Source organism: Microcaecilia unicolor, chromosome 13 (assembly GCF_901765095.1).
Source record: "Microcaecilia unicolor chromosome 13, aMicUni1.1, whole genome shotgun sequence".
Taxonomy (NCBI): domain Eukaryota; kingdom Metazoa; phylum Chordata; class Amphibia; order Gymnophiona; family Siphonopidae; genus Microcaecilia; species Microcaecilia unicolor.
Genome location: NC_044043.1, coordinates 86,306,509 through 86,319,561, shown reverse-complemented (window position 1 = coordinate 86,319,561; position 13,053 = coordinate 86,306,509). Strand labels below are relative to the sequence as shown.

Sequence of the window (13,053 nt, the reverse complement as noted above, 5' to 3'; positions counted from 1 at the left end):
CTCCCCCCTTCCATCCAGCCTCTGCCCTCCTTCTCTTCCCCCTTTCCATCCAGTGTCTGCCCTCCTTCTCTTCCCCCTTTCCATCCAGCCTCTGCCCTCCTTCTCTTCCCCCCTTCCATCCAGCCTCTGCCCTCCTTCTCTCCTCCCTTCCATCCAGCCTCTGCCCGTCTTCTCTGCCCACTTTCATCCAGCCTCTGCCCTCCTTCACTTCCCCCTTTCCATCTGTCGGGATGGCATGCTTCTGCCACTGATACCTGTGTTCACATGCATACCCTCCTTCTCTTCCCCCCTTCCATCCAGCCTCTGCCCTCCTTCACTTCCCCCTTTCCATCCAGTGTCTGCCCTCCTTCTCTCCCCCCTTCCATCCAGCCTCTGCCCTCCTTCTCTTCCCCCCTTCCATCCAGTGTCTGCCCTCCTTCTCTCCCCCTTCCATCCAGCCTCTGCCCTCCTTCACTTCCCCCTTTCCATCCAGTGTCTGCCCTCCTTCTCTCCCCCTTCCATCCAGCCTCTGCCCTCCTTCTCTTCCCCCCTTCCATCCAGTGTCTGCCCTCCTTCTCTCCCCCTTCCATCCAGCCTCTGCCCTCCTTCACTTCCCCCTTTCCATCCAGTGTCTGCCCTCCTTCTCTCCCCCTTCCATCCAGCCTCTGCCCTCCTTCTCTTCCCCCCTTCCATCCAGTGTCTGCCCTCCTTCTCTCCTCCCTTCCATCCAGCCTCTGCCCTCCTTCTCTCCTCCCTTCCATCCAGCCTCTGCCCGTCTTCTCTGCCCACTTTCATCCAGCCTCTGCCCTCCTTCTCTTCCCCCTTTCCATCCAGCCTCTGCCCTCCTTCTCTTCCCCCCTTCCATCCAGTGTCTGCCCTCCTTCTCTCCCCCCTTTCATTCAGCCTCTGTCCTCCTTCTCTTCCCTTCCATCCAGTGTCTGCCCTCCTTCTCTTCCTCCTTTCCATCCAGTGTCTGCCCTCCTTCTCTTCCCCCTTTCCATCCAGCCTCTGCCCTCCTTCTCTTCCCCCCTTCCATCCAGTGTCTGCCCTCCTTCTCTCCCCCCTTTCATTCAGCCTCTGTCCTCCTTCTCTTCCCTTCCATCCAGCCTCTGCCCTTCTTCTCTTCCCCCCCTTCCATCCAGTGTCTGCCCTCCTTCTCTTCCCTTCCATTCAGCCTCTGCCCTCCTTCTCTTCCTCCTTTCCATCCAGTGTCTGCCCTCCTTCTCTTCCCCCCTTCCATCCAGTGTCTGCCCTCCTTCTCTCCCCCCCTTTCATTCAGCCTCTGTCCTCCTTCTCTTCCTCCTTTCCATCCAGTGTCTGCCCTCCTTCTCTTCCCCCTTTCCATCCAGCCTCTGCCCTCCTTCTCTTCCCCCTTTCCATCCAGCCTCTGCCCTCCTTCTCTTCCCCCCTTCCATCCAGTGTCTGCCCTCCTTCTCTCCCCCCTTTCATTCAGCCTCTGTCCTCCTTCTCTTCCTTCCATTCAGCCTCTGCCCTCCTTCTCTTCCTCCTTTCCATCCAGTGTCTGCCCTCCTTCTCTCCCCCCTTTCATTCAGCCTCCTTCTCTCCTCCCTTCCATCCAGCCTCTGCCCTCCTTCTCTTCCCCCCTTCCATCCAGTGTCTGCCCTCCTTCTCTTCCCCCTTCCATTCAGCCTCTGCCCCTCCTTCTCTTCCTCCCTTTCCATCCAGTGTCTGCCCTCCTTCTCTCCCCCCCTTTCATTCAGCCTCCTTCTCTTCCCCCCTTCCATCCAGCCTCTGCCCTCCTTCTCTTCCCCCCTTCCATCCAGTGTCTGCCCTCCTTCTCTCGTCTGCCCTCCTTCTCTCCCCCTTCCATCCAGCCTCTGCCCTCCTTCTCTTCCCCACTTCCATCCAGCCTCTGCCCCCCTTCTCTTCCCCCTTTCCATCCAGTGTCTGCCCTCCTTCTCTCCCCCCTTTCATTCAGCCTCTGTCCTCCTTCTCTTCCCTTCCATTCAGCCTCTGCCCTCCTTCTCTTCCCCTTCCATCCAGCCTCTGCCCTCCTTCTCTTCCTCCTTTCCATCCAGTGTCTGCCCTCCTTCTCTTCCCCCTTTCCATCCAGCCTCTGCCCTCCTTCTCTTCCCCCTTCCATCCAGCCTCTGCCCTCCTTCACTTCCCCTTTCCATCCAGTGTCTGCCCTCCTTCTCTCCCCCTTCCATCCAGCCTCTGCCCTCCTTCTCTTCCCCCCTTCCATCCAGTGTCTGCCCTCCTTCTCTCCCCCCTTCCATCCAGCCTCTGCCCTCCTTCACTTCCCCCTTTCCATCCAGTGTCTGCCCTCCTTCTCTCCCCCTTCCATCCAGCCTCTGCCCTCCTTCTCTTCCCCCCTTCCATCCAGTGTCTGCCCTCCTTCTCTCCCCCTTCCATCCAGCCTCTGCCCTCCTTCACTTCCCCCTTTCCATCCAGTGTCTGCCCTCCTTCTCTCCCCCTTCCATCCAGCCTCTGCCCTCCTTCTCTTCCCCCCTTCCATCCAGTGTCTGCCCTCCTTCTCTCCTCCCTTCCATCCAGCCTCTGCCCTCCTTCTCTCCTCCCTTCCATCCAGCCTCTGCCCGTCTTCTCTGCCCACTTTCCATCCAGCCTCTGCCCTCCTTCTCTTCCCCCTTTCCATCCAGCCTCTGCCCTCCTTCTCTTCCCCCCTTCCATCCAGTGTCTGCCCTCCTTCTCTTCCCCCCTTTCATTCAGCCTCTGTCCTCCTTCTCTTCCCTTCCATCCAGTGTCTGCCCTCCTTCTCTTCCTCCTTTCCATCCAGTGTCTGCCCTCCTTCTCTTCCCCCTTTCCATCCAGCCTCTGCCCTCCTTCTCTTTCCCCCCTTCCATCCAGTGTCTGCCCTCCTTCTCTCCCCCCTTTCATTCAGCCTCTGTCCTCCTTCTCTTCCCTTCCATCCAGCCTCTGCCCTCCTTCTCTTCCCCTTTCCATCCAGTGTCTGCCCTCCTTCTCTTCCCCCTTTCCATCCAGCCTCTGCCCTCCTTCTCTTCCCCCCTTCCATCCAGTGTCTGCCCTCCTTCTCTTCCCCCCTTTCATTCAGCCTCTGTCCTCCTTCTCTTCCCCTTCCATCCAGCCTCTGCCCTTCTTCTCTTCCCCCTTTCCATCCAGTGTCTGCCCTCCTTCTCTTCCCCCTTCCATCCAGCCTCTGCCCTCCTTCTCTTCCCCCTTTCCATCCAGTGTCTGCCCTCCTTCTCTTCCCCCCTTCCATCCAGTGTCTGCCCTCCTTCTCTCCCCCCTTTCATTCAGCCTCTGTCCCTCCTTCTCTTCCTCCTTTCCATCCAGTGTCTGCCCTCCTTCTCTTCCCCCTTTCCATCCAGCCTCTGCCCTCCTTCTCTTCCCCCTTTCCATCCAGCCTCTGCCCTCCTTCTCTTCCCCCCTTCCATCCAGTGTCTGCCCTCCTTCTCTTCCCCCCTTTCCATTCAGCCTCTGTCCTCCTTCTCTTCCCTTCCATTCAGCCTCTGCCCTCCTTCTCTTCCTCCTTTCCATCCAGTGTCTGCCCTCCTTCTCTCCCCCCTTTCATTCAGCCTCCTTCTCTCCTCCCTTCCATCCAGCCTCTGCCCTCCTTCTCTTCCCCCCTTCCATCCAGTGTCTGCCCTCCTTCTCTTCCCTTCCATTCAGCCTCTGCCCTCCTTCTCTTCCTCCTTTCCATCCAGTGTCTGCCCTCCTTCTCTCCCCCCTTTCATTCAGCCTCCTTCTCTCCTCCCTTCCATCCAGCCTCTGCCCTCCTTCTCTTCCCCCCTTCCATCCAGTGTCTGCCCTCCTTCTCTCGTCTGCCCTCCTTCTCTCCCCCTTCCATCCAGCCTCTGCCCTCCTTCTCTTCCCCCCTTCCATCCAGCCTCTGCCCTCCTTCTCTTCCCCCTTTCCATCCAGTGTCTGCCCTCCTTCTCTCCCCCCTTTCATTCAGCCTCTGTCCTCCTTCTCTTCCCTTCCATTCAGCCTCTGCCCTCCTTCTCTTCCCCTTCCATCCAGCCTCTGCCCTCCTTCTCTCCTCCTTTCCATCCAGTGTCTGCCCTCCTTCTCTTCCCCCTTTCCATCCAGCCTCTGCCCTCCTTCTCTTCCCCCCTTCCATCCAGTGTCTGCCCTCCTTCTCTCCCCCCTTTCATTCAGCCTCCTTCTCTCCTCCCTTCCATCCAGCCTCTGCCCTCCTTCTCTTCCCCCCTTCCATCCAGTGTCTGCCCTCCTTCTCTCGTCTGCCCTCCTTCTCTCCCCCTTCCATCCAGTGTCTGCCCTCCTTCTCTCCCCCCTTTCATTCAGCCTCCTTCTCTCCTCCCTTCCATCCAGCCTCTGCCCTCCTTCTCTTCCCCCCTTCCATCCAGTGTCTGCCCTCCTTCTCTTCCCTTCCATTCAGCCTCTGCCCTCCTTCTCTTCCTCCTTTCCATCCAGTGTCTGCCCTCCTTCTCTCCCCCCTTTCATTCAGCCTCCTTCTCTCCTCCCTTCCAGTCCAGCCTCTGCCCTCCTTCTCTTCCCCCCTTCCATCCAGTGTCTGCCCTCCTTCTCTTCCCTTCCATTCAGCCTCTGCCCTCCTTCTCTTCCTCCTTTCCATCCAGTGTCTGCCCTCCTTCTCTCCCCCCTTTCATTCAGCCTCCTTCTCTCCTCCCTTCCATCCAGCCTCTGCCCTCCTTCTCTTCCCCCCTTCCATCCGTGTCTGCCCTCCTTCTCTCGTCTGCCCTCCTTCCCCTCCCCCTTCCATCCAGCCTCTGCCCTCCTTCTCTTCCCCCCTTCCATCCAGCCTCTGCCCTCCTTCACTTCCCCCTTTCCATCTAGTGTCTGCCCTCCTTCTCTTCCCCCTTTCCATCCAGTGTCTGCCCTCCTTCTCTCCCCCCTTTCATTCAGCCTCTGTCCTCCTTCTCTTCCCTTCCATCCAGCCTCTGCCCTCCTTCTCTTCCTCCTTTCCATCCAGTGTCTGCCCTCCTTCACTGCCCCTTTCCATCTGTCTGCCCTCCTTATCTCCCTCTTCCATCCAGCCTCTGCCCTCCTTCTCTTCCCCCTTTCCATCCAGTGTCTGCCCTCCTTCTCTCCCCCCCTTTCATTCAGCCTCCTTCTCTCCTCCCTTCCATCCAGCCTCTGCCCTCCTTCTCTTCCCCCCTTCCATCCAGTGTCTGCCCTCCTTCTCTCGTCTGCCCTCCTTCTCTCCCCCTTCCATCCAGCCTCTGCCCTCCTTCTCTTCCCCCTTCCATCCAGCCTCTGCCCTCCTTCTCTTCCCCCTTTCCATCCAGTGTCTGCCCTCCTTCTCTCCCCCCCTTTCATTCAGCCTCTGTCCTCCTTCTCTTCCCTTCCATTCAGCCTCTGCCCTCCTTCTCTTCCCCTTCCATCCAGCCTCTGCCCTCCTTCTCTTCCTCCTTTCCATCCAGTGTCTGCCCTCCTTCTCTTCCCCCTTTCCATCCAGCCTCTGCCCTCCTTCTCTTCCCCCCTTCCATCCAGTGTCTGCCCTCCTTCTCTCCCCCCTTTCATTCAGCCTCCTTCTCTCCTCCCTTCCATCCAGCCTCTGCCCTCCTTCTCTTCCCCCCTTCCATCCAGTGTCTGCCCTCCTTCTCTCGTCTGCCCTCCTTCTCTCCCCCTTCCATCCAGTGTCTGCCCTCCTTCTCTCCCCCCTTTCATTCAGCCTCCTTCTCTCCTCCCTTCCATCCAGCCTCTGCCCTCCTTCTCTTCCCCCCTTCCATCCAGTGTCTGCCCTCCTTCTCTTCCCTTCCATTCAGCCTCTGCCCTCCTTCTCTTCCTCCTTTCCATCCAGTGTCTGCCCTCCTTCTCTCCCCCCTTTCATTCAGCCTCCTTCTCTCCTCCCTTCCATCCAGCCTCTGCCCTCCTTCTCTTCCCCCCTTCCATCCAGTGTCTGCCCTCCTTCTCTTCCCTTCCATTCAGCCTCTGCCCTCCTTCTCTTCCTCCTTTCCATCCAGTGTCTGCCCTCCTTCTCTCCCCCCTTTCATTCAGCCTCCTTCTCTCCTCCCTTCCATCCAGCCTCTGCCCTCCTTCTCTTCCCCCCTTCCATCCAGTGTCTGCCCTCCTTCTCTCGTCTGCCCTCCTTCTCTCCCCCTTCCATCCAGCCTCTGCCCTCCTTCTCTTCCCCCCTTCCATCCAGCCTCTGCCCTCCTTCACTTCCCCCTTTCCATCTAGTGTCTGCCCTCCTTCTCTTCCCCCTTTCCATCCAGTGTCTGCCCTCCTTCTCTCCCCCCTTTCATTCAGCCTCTGTCCTCCTTCTCTTCCCTTCCATCCAGCCTCTGCCCTCCTTCTCTTCCTCCTTTCCATCCAGTGTCTGCCCTCCTTCACTGCCCCTTTCCATCTGTCTGCCCTCCTTATCTCCCTCTTCCATCCAGCCTCTGCCCTCCTTCTCTTCCCCCTTTCCATCCAGTGTCTGCCCTCCTTCTCTCCTCCCTTCCATCCAGCCTCTGCCCTCCTTCTCTGTCCACTTTCATCCAACCTCTGCCCTCCTTCTCTCCCCACTTTCCTCCAGCCTCTGCTCCTCTACCCCTTCCACCCAGCTTTTGCCTTCTCTCTGTTCCCTCCAATCCAGCCTGTCCCCTCTCTGTTTCTCACCCTAATCCAGCATCTGCCTCCTCTCTGTCCCCCCCCCCCCACACCCATCCCTGCCACCGCTGCTTCTCTAGACCACCAGCAGCAGCAAAGCAAGCTACAGCCACCGCAAGGCAGGACTGTTCATACACATGGCTGCCGGATGTGCCCTGGAACAGGAAGTGATGTCCGAGGGCGGCAGGAACATCAGCCACTTGAATGGAGAGTCCAGTTCTGCGGTGGCTGTGGCTTGTTTTGCTGCCGCTGCTGCTTCTCATCTTGAGAAGCAGCAATAGCAGCTTGGGCGGCAACGGGAGGGAGGTGAGGAAAATATGCCATGGCGTTCTAGGGTTCCACAGCGCAGAAGTTTGGGAACTGCTGGGCTATGCTTTAGCTGGCTCCTTAAACCTGGAAATTCAATGCCGGAGCCCAGACATGGCCTGGCACTGAATTTCTGGCCAGAACACTGGTGGAGGTCAGCAAGCACTGAGCACTGCCAGCTGAATATCCAGCCCCCGGGGTTCCTCTCACATTATAAACCATTATCCTGCTTTCCACCTCTCCCTGTTTCTCAACCCCCTCCCACCCTACCTTTCCCCCAGAGACTGTCATTGGAATGCTTTTCATGTTTCATTTATATTTTCTGATATGCACTACACAGAGAGGGTATATAGCACACATAGAAAGTATACAAACACAAAAAGCAACACTGGGCCTTCAAGACCAGGACAAAGGGAGTATTTATTGGAAAAATGACCCGACATGGGCCGTGTTTCGGCGTTAGACAACGCCTGCCTCAGGGGTCAGTGTTTAGTCCCTTTTAGGATCTTTTATTGTAAAAGACAAGGTTAAAACAGGAGGTTATTTCCCACATCGCGGCTGTCCTCTCCGACAGGATCGCTTTGTTTCTTTTTCTTTCAATTTCAGAGGCATTGGACACATATACACTTCATACATTCTAAGGACTAAACATTGACCTCTGAGGCAGGCATTTTCTAACGCCAAAACACGGCCCATGTCGGGTCATTTTTCCAATAAATACTCCCTTTGTCCTAGTCTTGAAGGCCCAGTGTTGCTTTTTTTTTTGTTTGTATATTCTGATATGTGTCATCTTTTGCTCATACCTGACCTGAAAGTTTCTCCTTTCAAAACCTTGTCGAAAACGTATTGGGCACCTTTTAACTAAAGCGTTGACATTGTTGGGCGGCAACCCAGAACTACCGCCAGCCTGATACGGGTGCCGGCGGTAGTTCCACCCCCCCCCCCCCCCCCCAGTGTGCAGCATTTCTAGTGCAGCTGAAATATTTCTAAAATTATTAGCGCAGGAGGTTACCCACTGGTAAGTGCTTCCCATTTACCGCTGGGCTAGCACGGGAGACTCTACTGCCACCTGAATGGGTGGTGGTAAGCGCTCCCCCCCCCCCCCCCAAAAAAAAAATGGCCACGCAGCAAGTGCGGGAAAAGTAAACCAGGCTTGTCCAAAGAACTGGGACCAAACAAATAATTAATAATAAAATCAACACAGTTTATTAATGTTTCCTTAGAAATGACTCGACACAACGTTGTGTTTCGGCCTGGCGGCCTGCATCAGGAGTCTTATGTCTTAAGGAAAGACTGATGGTCTAATTTTACATTTAGGTTGAAAAACAGAAGGCTTGAAATAGCAACATAAAGTTGGTCTTAAAAAAGACCATTGTGTCAAACCGTAAGGCACTGGACTGAGCACTGATGCAATAGTGAAGCCTGGTTTACTTTTCCCCCTTTCTTTTATCTCTGTTTTCTGCCCCGTGGGATCTATTGAGTTCTCCACGTAAGTGGATCCTCTTTAGCATGCAGCAAGTGCGAACTGATCGCATGGCCATTTCTTTGTCCACATTTTTACTCACTGCAGTAAAAGGGGACTCTGCAAGTTGCAAAAAAAAAAAAAAAAAATCACGCTTCCGCTAGCGCAGGGTGCCTTTTATCCTCATCCTCCTCGATCTATCCGCCGCTTTTGACACTGGCAATCATGACTTACTTCTTGCCACACTGTCCTCATTTGGGTTCCAGGGCTCTGTCCTCTCCTGGTTCTCCTCCTATCTCTCCCACCGCACCTTCAAAGTTCACTCTCATGGATCTTCCTCCACCCCCATCCCCTTATCTGTTGGTGTTCCCCAGGGATCGGTCCTTGGACCCCTTCTCTTCTCAATCTACACCTCTTCCCTGGGCTCTCTGATCTCATCTCATGGTTTCCAGTATCATCTGTATGCTGATGACACCCAACTGTATCTCTCCACACCAGACATCACCGTGGAGACCCAGGCAAAGGTATCGGCCTGCTTATCCGACATTGCTGCCTGGATGTCCAACCGCCACCTGAAATTGAACATGTCCAAGACCGAGCTTATCGTCTTTCCACCAAAACCCACTTCTCCTCTTCCTCCACTTTCTATCTCAGTTGATAACACCCTCATCCTCCCCGTCTCATCTGCCCGCAACCTCGGAGTCATCTTTGACTCCTCTCTCTCCTTCTCTGCGCATATCCAGCAGATAGCCAAGACCTGTCGCTTCTTCCTCTTTAACATCAGCAAAATTCGCCCTTTCCTCTCTGAACACACCACCCGAACTCTCGTCCACGCTCTCATTACCTCTCGCCTGGACTACTGCAACTTACTCCTCACCGGCCTCCCACTTAGCCATCTATCCCCCCTTCAGTCTGTTCAGAACTCTGCTGCACGTCTCATATTCCGCCAGAACAGATATACTCATATCACCCCTCTCCTCAGGTCACTTCACTGGCTTCCGATCAGATACCGCATTCAATTCAAGCTTCTCCTTCTTACCTACAAATGCACTCAGTCTGCTGCCCCTCACTATCTTTCTACCCTCATCTCCCCTTACGTTCCCGCCCGTAACCTCCGTTCACAGGATAAATCCCTCCTCTCAGTACTCTTCTTCACCACCGCCAACTCCAGGCTCCGCTCATTCTGCCTCGCTTCACCCTTGTAAGTGGTGGAGGGGCTTCCGTGTTTCAATGACTCAGAGGGCTATGCTGAAGGGTTACCCATATCAGACAGGCCTCTGAGGAGAAACCAGACAAAGAGTGTCCCAAATTAGGGAGAGGGGAAAGATGGTGACCTGAAGCTCGTACACTCAACGGCCCAGCTGTCCTCTGAAGTTCAGTTTTTGTTCACTTGAAATTTCCTCTCTGCATTGCAGTTGCCTTAACAGAGGAAGGGGACAATGGGGGGTCAGCCGCCGATGACCAGCGTTTTGTCCCCTGTGCAGCAAGTGTGGGACCGCTGTATGACGAGCTGCCCATAGATGACTGGGTTGATGAGTCCTTTGATTAGCGCCGACGAAGGAGCGTCGATGCTCTTGGACCTGGAAACAACTTCATCGCTCAAAATCATTTAACCACCATGCCCAAAGGGGTGGAGGAGTGAGTCAGGAGTGTATGCTGAAATGGAAGTCGTTTACAGCTGAACCCGTGTCGGCGGTGCTACTCCTAAACCCTTAAGAGTTATCAGCTTGGAGTTTTTGGCTCCCGTGGAGGTTGCATTGAATGTCATCTGGAGGGTGCTCCAGGACCTGACGGTGGTAGAGAATGACTTTGCTTCAGATATAGTCTTGTTAATGAGCCACATGGATAATCTAATCGAATCATTTGAGAATATACAGCAAATGAAGTTCTACTGAAGTAGGAAACGGTTAAGATTTGAAAATGATAATAAGACCAGAAAAAATTTGAACAAAATGAATATTGTTGTAGATGATTAATATCGAGATTGTTGTTTTCCCAGACTGATTAATATCGAGATTGTTGTTTTCCCAGACTTCCAGGTATGACTCCTAATGTTTTTTTTCCTCTGAAATGATTCCTCTTAATATATTAATTCAAAAGGAGTGAAGCCTGTGAAACTGGGATTACTTTAATCAGCGGGAATTGGATTGAAGATTCAAGGGTTTGTATTGTTAAACAATTTCTGGTTTTAAAAGGGAAAAAAAATGAAATCAGGTGTATTACTTTCACTAATATTGGACAATAAGTATGTTTCCAATGAAATTGATGGACTATGCACCGTTATGGTCTTGAAGAAACCAACCAGATGATCAATGTGGAATAATGATTTAGATAAATAATAACTGGGGATAATCGGGTTAATACCACGTTTTCTTTGTTTGCTGTTGCTTAAATTGATCTCCTTGTCTTGTTTCACTCTCCCTATTTATTTTGTAGTCTAAGAAAGAGAAAGATTGTATAAAATCCATTTATCTTGTTGAGATTGTTTTCTTCTAATATTGTTTTAATGTACAATCATCTCTGTTTTACTGTTTTGCAAGTGATCCTTGTAAAATGAAAAAATTATAAATAAATGATTTAAAAAAAAAGGAACAACCTTCCTGAACCCTTACGCCAAACCCCCTCCCTGCCCGTCTTCAAGTCTTTGCTTAAAGCCAACCTCTTCAATGCTGCGTTCGGCACCTAACTCTTACCGTTCGGTGAATCCAGACTGCCCCAATTTGACTGCCCCTATCGGACCGACCGTTCACTTGTCTATTAGATTGTAAGCTCTTTGAGCAGGGACTGTCTCTCTTTGTTAAATTGTACAGCGCTGCATAACCCTAGTAGCGCTCTAGAAATGTTAAGTAGTAGTAGTAGTAGTAGTAGCTTAGTAAAAAGGGCCCATTGTTAGTCCAATGAAAAAGTCTCGCCTTATTTTTCTTTGTTTATGTATTACCTTTAAAGTGGACTAACACGGCAGACGCCCTGAAGAACAAGTGATAAGTTTATAAGAAGACAGCATGTTTATCTTGTCACAGGGCCGCTGAGAGACTGGGCCGGGCCCGGGGCAAAGCCCCCCCCACCCCCCCCCTGAGGTCGCCGCTGGGCCGGGCCCCCTGCATTGAAATCACAGCGCCTCTCACCTCCGTGTGAAAGGACTGCAGGCAGCAGGGCAGCAGATCGCCTCCCTTCGGCCTTCCTTCATGCTAAAAAATGGATCAGCGCAGTGCCAAAAACAATCATGGGTTTGAAAAAAACCTCCCATTTACTCACAGCATACAATTTTTTGTAGGTAATTTTTCAGTGCTGTTGCTTGGACATGGCTTGGAATCGAATATCCGGGAACAATGCTGATGGCGGATGAATATTTACCCTATTTCTACAGGGTCCTTTACTAATCTACAGTAAAAGGTGGTCTTAGTGCGCCCTTGCAGTGGCGTACCAAGGGGGGGGGCGGTGGGGGCGGTTCGCCCCAGGTGCACGCCGCTGGGGGGGGGGGTGCCGCGCACCTGTCGGCTCTTCGTTTTCATGCTCCCTCTGCCCCGGCACAGGTTACTTCCTGTTCCGGGGCAGAAGAAGCATGGAAACGAAGAGCCGACAGGCGCGCGGCACCCCCCCCCCAGCGGCGTGCACCCAGGGGGTTCTTTCGCTGGGGGGGGTCGCGCTGCACCCGGGGGGTTATTTCGCCGGGGGGAGGGAGGATCGCGCTGTTCCGTTGGGGGGGGGGGCGCTGCACCTGGGGCGCAGGGCGCATCAGCGATCCACCCCGGGTGTCAGCGCCCCTAGGAATGCCACTGCGCCCTAGTGCATGTTTTCCCCATGTGCTAAGGCCATTTTTACCTTGCCATTAGCATGTGGCCATTAAAAAAAAACTAATGCATGTGAACTTAACGCTACCATTTGGTAGGAAGTAAAGGTTCACACGTTGTTCTTAACGCTAATCAGTTGGCATGTGACAATAGGAAATAGGAAAGGAATGGAATGGAAAACAAAAAATGAGGATGTTATAATGCCTTTGTATCGCTCCATATTGTGTTCAATTCTGGTCGCCGCATCTCAAAAAAGATATAGTGGAAATTAGATAAGGTGCAGAGAAGGGCGACGAAAATGATAAAGGGGATGGGACGACTTCCCTATGAGGAAAGGCTGAAGCGGCTAGGGCTCTTCAGCTTGGAGAAAAGGCGGCTGAGGGAAGATATGATAGAGGTCTATAAAATAATGAGTGGAGTTAAACGGGTAGAAGTGAAGCGTCTGTTTACGCTTTCCTAAAATACTAGGACTAGGGGGCATGCGATGAAGCTACAATGTAGTAAATTTAAAATAAATCGGAGAAAATGTTTCTTCCCTCAACATGTAATTAAACTCTGGAATTCGTTGCCAGAGAATGTGGTAAAGGCGGTTAGCTTAGCGGAGTTTAAAAAAGGTTTGGACAGCTTCCTAAAGAAAAAGTCCATAGACCATTATTAAATGGGGAAAATCCACTATTTCTGGGATAAGCAGGATCTTTCCAGGTATTTGTGACCTAGATTGGGCACTGTTGGAAACAGGATGCTGGGCTTGATGGACCTTTGGTCTTTCCCAGTATGGCAATACTTATGTACTTATGACAATGTACGTGCACTAATTGATTAGCACAGGAATGCCCTCTCTCCACCCCCAGACACACCTCCTCAAAAAATAATTACAAAATTACAAAATACTTTCTAGCACACGGTTAGTGTGTGTACATTTGCATTACCAGAGGACACCGTGCACGTCCTGTGGTTTGCCATTTTAAGTTGTGTTAGCAGCTTACTAAAAGGGTCTGT

The 13,053-nt window shown here is 52.9% G+C and overlaps 1 protein-coding gene across 1 annotated transcript in view; it reads right to left on the bottom strand.

Annotated features, from left to right (window-relative positions):
• The window catches only part of CAMTA1 (calmodulin binding transcription activator 1), a 2,140,984-nt gene that overhangs the window by 433,783 nt on the left and 1,694,148 nt on the right, over positions 1–13,053 (bottom strand). The gene's annotated exons all lie outside the window — the stretch shown is intronic.